We start from the raw sequence: 9,427 nt of genomic DNA on the forward strand, positions 1-9,427 counted from the left end.
GACCTATCAGGACAGTGTGGTATTAGCAAGAGAATACACAAATAGATCAGTGGAACAGAATACACACACACACACAGATATAGCCAACTGATCTTTTACAAAGGAGCAAAGGCAATTCAATTGAGAAAGGATAGTCTTTTCAACAACTACTGGTGGAACAATGGGACATCCACGTGTAAAAAAGTGAATCTAGACACAGACATTACATCTTTTTCAAAAATTAACTCAAAATGCGTCATAGACCAAAATATAAAATGGAAACTATTAAACTTCTAGATGATGACAAAGTAGAAAATCTAGGTGACATTGTGTTTGATGATGACTTTTTAGATACAACACCAAAAGCATGAACCATTAAAGAAAAATTAGTAAGTTGGGCTTATTTATTTATTTATTGGCTGCATTGGGTCTTCATTGCTTCACACGAGCTTTCTCTAGTTGCAGTGAGCCAGGGCTACACTTTCTTGCAGTGCATGGGCTTCTCACTGTGGTGGCTTCTCTTGTTGCATAGCCTGGGTTCTAGGCATGCGGGCTTCAATAGTTGTGGCACGCAGGCTCAGTAGTCATGGCTTATGGGCTCTAGAGCGCAGCCTCAGTAGTTGTGGTGCATGGGCTTAGTTGCTCTGCGGTATGTGAGATCTTCCCGGACCAGGTATCAAACCCGTGTCCCCCACATTGGCAGGCAGATTCTTAACCACTGTGCCACCAGGGAAGTCCCTGGGCTCAGTTAAAACTTAGAACTTCTGCTCTGTGGAAGACACTATTAAAAGAATAAAAAGACAAACCACAGACCAGGAGGAGATATTTTCTGTTAAAGGACTGGTGTCCAAAATATATTTTAAAAAACTTTAAAAAGTAAACAGTAAGAAAACAACTTAATTTAAAAATGGGTAAAATATCTGAACAGAATATATACCAATGGCAAATAAGCATATGAAAAGATGCCAAACATCTTATATCATGAGGAAATTGCAAAATAAAACATTAATGAACACACCCATGTTCAGAGCAGTAGTATTCACAATAGCCAAGAGGTGGAAGCAACCCAAATGTCCATCAATGGATGAGTGAATAAACAAAATGTGGTATATACATGCAATGGAATACTATGCAGCATCTGAAAAGGAAGGAAATCTGTCACATGCTACAACATTTATGAACCTTGAGGACATTAAATGAAATAAGCCAATCACAAAAAGACAAATACAAGTCCAATTATATGAAATATCTAAAGTAGTCAAATTCGTAGATATAGAAAGTAGAATGATAGTTACCAGGGGCTGGGGGAAGGAGCAAAGAGAAATTGTTGTTTAATGAGTATAGAGTTTCAGTTCTGCAAGAAGGTTCTGGAGATCAGTTTCACAACAGTGTAAACATACTTAATACTATTGAACTGCACTTAAAATGGTTTAGATGGTACATTTTCTGATATGTTTCTTACCACAAAAAAGATCAGCTATTAAAAAACAACAATGAGATACCAGTATACAATATAATAGATACACCTATTAGAATGGCAAAAGTCCAAAACACTGACAATACCAAATGCTGACGAGGATGTGGAGCAACAGGAATTCATTGCTGGTGGGACTGAAAAATGGCACAACCACTTTGGAAGGTAGTTTGACAGCTTCTTACAAAACTAAACATATTCTTACCATATGATCCAGTAATTGTGCCCCTTTGTATTTATCAAAGTGAGCTGAAAACTTATGTCCACACAAAAACCTGCACACAAGTGTTTATAGCAGATTTATCTATAATTGCCAAAACTTAGAAGCAACCAAGATGTCCCTCAATAGGTGAAGAATAAACACACCGTGGTACATCCACACAATAGAATATTATTCAGCAATAGAAAGAAATGAGCTATCAATCCATGGAAATTACTGAATATCAGATTAAAGAATAAAAGGAGCTCCTACGGAAAATACTAGAGGGAGGAAAGTTAGACTCATTATCTGAGGATTTGGTGCTCTCAAAAGTAGAAACCTTTCTGATGACACTTATGTAAGTTGGTTGCTTGAGATTTGCTCATCAGGTCTATAAGGAAGACTCATAAATGCCTCAGCAAACCCCTTAAATGCATATTGCTAAGTGAAAGAAGCCAATCTGAAAAGGCTACATGCTCTAGGATTCTAACTATATGACATTCTGGAAAAGTCAAAACTATGGAAATAGTAAAAAGATCAATGATTGCCAGAAATTCAAGGGAAGAATGAACAGGTGGAGCACAGGGGATTTTTAGGGCAGTGAAACTATTCTGTGTTATACTGTAATGGTGGATCCATATCGTTATACATTTGCCAAAGCCCATAGAATGTACAGCACAAAGAGTGAACAGTAATGTAAACTATGCACTTTAGTTAATAATGTATCAACATTGACTCATAAGAAAGAAGAAAAACTATGTTAAATATTATTTATCTTCGAAAAATGATAGTACTGGCCCTACTTACTTGTCAGAGTGTGAGGAGGTACTAATGAGATTGAGGAGAGTGTCTTAGATTTGAGTTTGAACCCTTTCTCTGCTGTTTATTAGCTGTGTGATTTGGGCAAGTTATTTAACTTCTCTGAGATGTGGTTTGTGGGGGTTTTTTTTAATGGAGTTAATTGTGGCTACCTTGCGGCATTATTGGGAGGATTATAAACAGGAATGGATAAAAAGAGATTTAGCATGAGGCCTGGTACAAAGTAAGTGCTCAGTATCCGATAGCCTTTGAAGCAAAAGATTGGAAACAACTGAAATGTCCATCAGTAGGGGACCAGCTAAATAAATTTTACTCTATGATCTATCCATGCAATAAATATTTTGCAGCTATAAAAAAGGATGAAACATTCTGAAAAAGACAAATCTGTAGGGACAGAAAACAGATCAGTTGTTACCAGGGACTTGCAGAAGGATTGCCTCCAAAGGGAGAGCAAAAGTCATTGTGTCAGTGTTCCAATTTCTCTATTCTTACCAACACTTATTTTCCTTTCTTTAAATTATAGCCATCCTAGTGGATGTGAAGTAGTATCTCATTGTAGTTTTGATTTGTATTTCTCTAATGACTAATGACATTGAGCATCTTTTCATTTTCTTGTGACCATTTGTATCTCTGGAAGAATGTCTATTCAGGTCCTTTGCCCAAGATTGTTTGTCTTTTTGTTGTTTAGTTGTAAGAGTTCTTTATATATTCTAGATACCAAACTTGATACATGATTTGCGTATATTTCCTCCCATTTTGTGGATTGTGTTTTCACTTTCTTGATAGTGTCCATTGAGACACAAAAGTTTTTAATTTTGATGAAATCCAATTTATTTATTTTTTCTTTCATTGCTTATACTTTTGGTGTTATCTAAGAAACCAGTGTCAAACCGAAGGTCTTGAAGATTTATGCCTATGGTTTTCATCTAAGAGTTTTATAATTTTAGCTCTTACATTTAAGTTTTTGATCCATTTTTATTAAAAATTTTATATGGTATGAGGTAAGTGTACATCTTCATTCTTTTGCATGTTGCTATCCAGTTGTCCCAGCAGTATTTGTTGAAGAGACTATTCTTTCCTCATTGAATGGCCTCAGCACCCCTGTTGAACCCTAACCATACATCTATGGGTTTACTTCTGAAATCTAAATTATGTTCCATTAATCTCTGTTTCATTTCCCATGCCTGTACCACACTGTTTTGTTTACCATAGTTTTGCAGTAAGTTTAGAAACTGGGAAGTGTGAGTTCTCCAAATTTGTTACTCTTTTTCAAGATTATTTTGGCTATTCTGAGTCCTTTACAATGAATTTTAGGATTACCTTCTCTATTTCTGCAAAAAGGTCACTGGGATTTTGATAAGGATTGCACTGATTCTGTAGATCTTTTCAGGAGTTCTGCTATCTTAACAATAGTAAGTCTTCCCATACATGAACACAGGATATCTTTCTATTTACTTAGGTCTTATTTAATTTCTTTCAACAGTGTTTTGTAGTTTTCAGTGCACATCTTGCACTTCCTTGGTTAAATCTATCCGTAAGTATTTTATTCTTTTTGATACTATTGTAAATGAAATTGTTTCTTTTTTACTCATCACAATGTCCTTATTTTAAAAATTGGCAACAAGTTAACTGTTCTGTTATAAAGAAATAAACATACTGTAGTCTATTCAAAGGGTGGAATATTTTTCTGTATAACTTAATGACAGGAGGGAAATCTCTTGAGATATTGATAAGTGCAAAATCTTAGATACACTAAAATAACAATTTTAAGATGCATGTATGCATTCAACAAATAAAATTAATTAACATGAAATTGTTTCCTAATTTCCTTGTAGAATTACTCATTGCCATTATATAAGAATACAGCTGATTTTTGTGTGTTGATTTTGTATGCTGCAACTTTGCTTAATTTGTTTATTAGCTCTAATGGTGTTTTGCAGGATTTTTTAGGATTTTCTACATAAAAGGTCATGTCATCTGTCAATGGAGATAGTTTTACTTCTTCCTTTGCAATTTGGCTGCCTTTTATTTCTTTTTCTTACCTAATACCTCAGGCTAAAACTGCTAAAACTGTTAAATAGAAGTTGTTCCTGATCTTAGGGGGAAAGCTCTCAGTCTCTCACCATTGAGTTTGATGCTCACTGTGGGTTTTTCACAAATGCCCTTTACCATGTTGAAGAAATTCTCTTCTGTTCCTAGCTTGTTGAGTGCTTTTATTTCAAAAGTTGTTAAATTTTGCCAAATGATTTTTTTGGCATCCATTGAGATGATCAAGTGATGTTTTTTCCTTCATTCAATTAATGTGGTATATTATATTGATGGATTTTGTATGTTGAACCATACTTTCATTCCTGGGATAAATCCCACTTGGTCATTCCTGGGATAAATCACACTTTCATTCCTGAGATAAATCCCAGCTGCTTTTAATATGCAGCTAGATTCTGCTTGCTTGAAGATTTTTGCAGCTATATTTATAAGCAATATTGATCTGTGGTTTTCTTGTGATACCTTTGGCTTTGGTATCAGGGTAATGCTGGCCTCATAGACTGAGTTAGGAAACATTCCCGCCTCTTCCATTTTTGGAAGAGTTTGAGGATAATTGGTGTTAACTCTTCTCTAAATGTTTGATAGACTTAATCAGTGAAACTATCTGGTCCTAGACTTTTCTTTTAGGAGGGTGTGTTTTTTTTTTTGCGGTACGCAGGCCTCTCCCATTGCGGAGCACAGGCTCTGGACGTGCAGGCTCAGTGGCCATGGCTCACAGGCCCAGCCGCTCCGTGGCATGTGGGATCTTCCCGGACTGGGGCACGAACCCGTGTCCCCTGCATTGGCAGGTGGACTCTCAACCACTGCACCACCAGGGAAGCCCTTTAGGAGGGTTTTGATTACTGATTCAATCTCTTTACTTGTTAAAGTTCTGTTCAGATTTTCTATTTCCATTTGACTCAATTTTGGTAGTTTGTGTGTTTCTAGGAATTTGTCTAGCTTATCTACTCTGTTGGCATACAATTGTTCATAATATTTCTTATAATCCTTTTCATTTCTGTAAGCTTGGTAGTAATGTTTCCACCCTCATTTCTGATTTTAGTAATTTGAGTCTTAGCTTCTTTTCCCCTAACCGGTCTAGCCAATGGTTTGTAAATTTTGTTGATCTTTTCAAAGAACCAACTTACAATTTCGTAGATTCTCTTTATTGTTTTTCTATTCTCTATTTCATTTATCGGCACTCAATCTTTATTATTTCCTTCATTCTGCTTTCTTTGGGCTTAGTTTGCTATTCTTTTTCTAGCTCCTTAAGTTATAAATTTAAGTTATTGATTTGAGATTTTTCTTCGTTTTACATATAGGCATATATAGCTATAAATTTCCGTCTGAGCACTGTTTTCACTGCATCCCATAATTTTTGATATGTTATGGTTTTTTTAATCTCAAAGTATTTTCCAATTTCTCTTGTGATTTCTTCTTTGACCTACTGGTTATTTAAGCACGTGTTGTTTAATATCTACTTTTGTGAGTTTCTAGTTATCTAATTTTGATTTCCAGTTTGGAAAAGATACTTTGTATGATTTCAGTCTTTTTGAGTTTATTGAGACTTGTTTTATGGCCTAATATATAGCCTAGCCTGGAGTGTTCCATGTGCACTTGAGAAAAATGTGTGTCCTGCTGTTGTTGGGTCTAGTGTTCTCTATATTTCTGTTAGGTCTTAATAGTTTATGGCTTTGTCCAAGTCCTCTATTTCTTCATTGATCTTCTGTTTAGTTGCTATACCCATTATTGAAAGTGAGATATTGAAGTCTCCAACTATTATTATAGAACTGTGTATTTCTCCCTTCAATTGTCAGTTTTTGCTTCATATATTTTGGGGTTCTGATGTTATATGTGTATATATTTATAATTATTATATTTTCTTGATGAACAGATTCTTTTATTGATATATAATGTTCTTTTACTGGGTTTGAGGAGTTTATTATTATTTTGGGCCAGCTAAATCCCCAGATTTGAGGAAGTATGTGCATGTGTGTGTGCGTTACTGGTCTGTGAGGTAAATAGCAAGGGGAGAGGGAACCACATGATCTTTAATTCCATGAGAGATCAGAAGCATTTTCTGTAGTAGCTCTGAAACCAGCATGAATTTGGATCATTAACTCCCTAGTCTAATAAAATCCTATAGCTGGGTTGAGAATGAGTCAGTGGTCTTATTGTGAAGGAGAGCCAGGCCTTCATTGAGGCCTTTGTGAAAATCTCCCTCTATGCACAAATAGCAATTGGAATCCAATCTATTTCACACTCAGCAACAAATATTCTTAGATCTACAGTATCACTATTCAATAAAATTAAAAAGCAGTGGCAACTTGAGGCTTTTCTTCATTGCTTTATTATTTCACTATCATCTTTTTCCTTTTTTTTCAGGTACTATTTTTTTTAATCAGTTGCTAACATATGGGAATGTGCTTAACAAATTAAAGTTATGTTTAAAATTGTCTTTTCAGGCCTTGCAAAGTCATAATGAACAACTAAAATGGAAGAAATCATCAACAAATATTAATGTGAAGTTGGAAGAATTTCCTTTACTTCTTTTTCTTCCTCTGTTTATCTCCAACTATTTTATTTTCCCTTTTTTCTTTCCATCTTTCCTTTTTTTTCCTCTTCATTTCCCCTTTTCTTTGCCCTTCTCTCTCATCCAACTTTCTGTCTGGTTTCTCCTTTTCTGTATTATCCCATTTACCCTGTGACTGTTGCATTATTGAACACTGGCCATGAGACTAAGTACTTTAAGTTAGCATCAATAGGGATGTGTTAATAGAAGGAATAACCATAATTTTGTTTCTTTGTGGGGAAAATTGCAGAAATTAAAATTTTAAAATGTATACTCTATTGCCATCTAACTAGACCTTCTGTGTTGGCAGCAAATGTACTGGGGGAAAATAAAGGTTAAAAAAATTTTAACCTGGTAAGAAAATTATAGTAACCAAATGTTCACCTTGCTCTTTATGAAAATTATCTAAATACAAAGAAGGAAGCAAGACTCTGTCCTAAGAAACACCTTCTGCAAAAGCCCCTTTGGCTTCAAAGCCATGTATTTCAGGTAAAAACCAGAGTTTCTCAGGTTGTCTCTCACACTGACAGCTGGGCTTCTTGAAAGTCCTGATTGAGGGAAGAATGAAATATAAAAGCAGCTATTAGGTTTAAGTACAGTTAAATGTGGTGGTGGCAGAATAGACTTGTGTTCCTTTCCGAGTGAGGTACTCCTTATTTCTCTGCAGGTTGATAAGATTTGGAAATCTCCATTGAATTTTAGGTTTATTTTCCACCTTTATTATTTTAATCTTCCTTTAGGCTGTAGTCAGGCTGGAATTGGTTAGGAAGACTTTTGGCAGTTGAAATCTTTTACAAGATGGTGATCTTGCCCTTTAGTTTTGAGGTTGGTGTACTCTGTGAGAATATATTTATCACACACAGTCACTATCTTCGAAAGTGAGGGTGCACATCTTTCTCAGCCATCTCTTTCCTACAAAGCCATTGAAGTAATGTCAAGGTCTGAAGCTAGCACATTCTGGTCGTAGGGAGTCAAGTGTTATTTCCTTGAAGAGTTTGTCCTGACAAAGGACCTTCAAGGGTAGGGAGTAATAATATTGTGATTGCTCTGAGTGGCCCCAACTCTCTCTGGGAGGTAGGCATTACTGACTCTCAAATATTACCTCTCTATGTCTAGTGAACAGGAAGAGTGATATTTTGAAGGCACTTTGGTTTATTAGCAATGTGTCCTTCTTAGCCAGTGTGGTTGAGTGGCCATGGCTCACCAAGAATCAACATGTATCTTAACCATAGAAATACAAGTTTTGATTCATTCTCGCTTCTTTTAAAAAAGTCTACCTAGAGGTGGCTTTCACGTTGCCCTCATTTCTTGTAGAACACACAGTTCTCCCCAGGAAGAGTTATATCATGCACAGTTTCATCCTGCTTCTTACTGAACCCATCTCTCTGGGATTGCTGGCAACTGGAACTCACATGGAACATACTTCGAGCTTATGTTTGGTAAAACAGCTGGTATTGTGAAGCAAACCCACGGGAAGTTCCTAGGGTCTGTTCCTGCCTCCCGTGCAGCTAAGAAGGAGCTCAGAATGTGTAGATCTGAAAGGGCCTTTGGAGACCATCTGGTTCAACCTCTCATGGTATGGATGGAAAATTCAGGCCCCAAGTTGAAAAGGAACTTCCTTAAGGTCACACAGTCAGATAATGATGGACCTCTGCCTTCAGAAGGCTGTTATTCCTCCCTAGTTGTATGTTAAGGAGGAATCTAACTGGTGTATCTGTTTAAACTAATGATGTGTGTGTGAATGTTTTCACATATTCCATATGGTTTAACTTTTAAAACTTTATTTTGAATTAATTTTATATTTACAGAAAAGTTGTGAAAGTTTTACAGAGAGTTCCCATACACTCCTCACCCAGTTTCTGCTAATGCTATTGTCTTACGCTACTATGGTACAATTACCAAAACCAACATTGGTATGTTACTATTAACTAAACTCCAAACTTCATTCAGATATCACCAATTTTCCCATTAATGTTTTTTTTTTAATGTCAGGATCCAGTCCAAGGTACATAATTGCGTTTAATCATCATGTGTCCTTAGTCTTCTCTGGTCTGTGGCAGTTTCTCAGTTTTTCCTTGTTTTTCATAAACTTAACATTTTTGGTAGAGTACTGGTCAGATGTTTTGCAGAATGTCCCTCAATCTGTGTTAGTCTGATGTTTTTCTCATGATCACACTGGGGCTATCGGTTTGAGAGAAGAATACCACAGAAATAAAGTGCCATTTTCATCACGTTATGTCAGGGGTACATAATATCAGCAAGCGTTATCACTGGTAAGTATCACTACTTAACTTTGATCACTCCATTAACGTAGTGTTTGCCATGTTTGTCCAAAGTAGTTACTATTTTTTGCCTTTTC

Source organism: Lagenorhynchus albirostris, chromosome X, assembly GCF_949774975.1.
Source record: "Lagenorhynchus albirostris chromosome X, mLagAlb1.1, whole genome shotgun sequence".
Lineage (NCBI taxonomy): Eukaryota > Metazoa > Chordata > Mammalia > Artiodactyla > Delphinidae > Lagenorhynchus > Lagenorhynchus albirostris.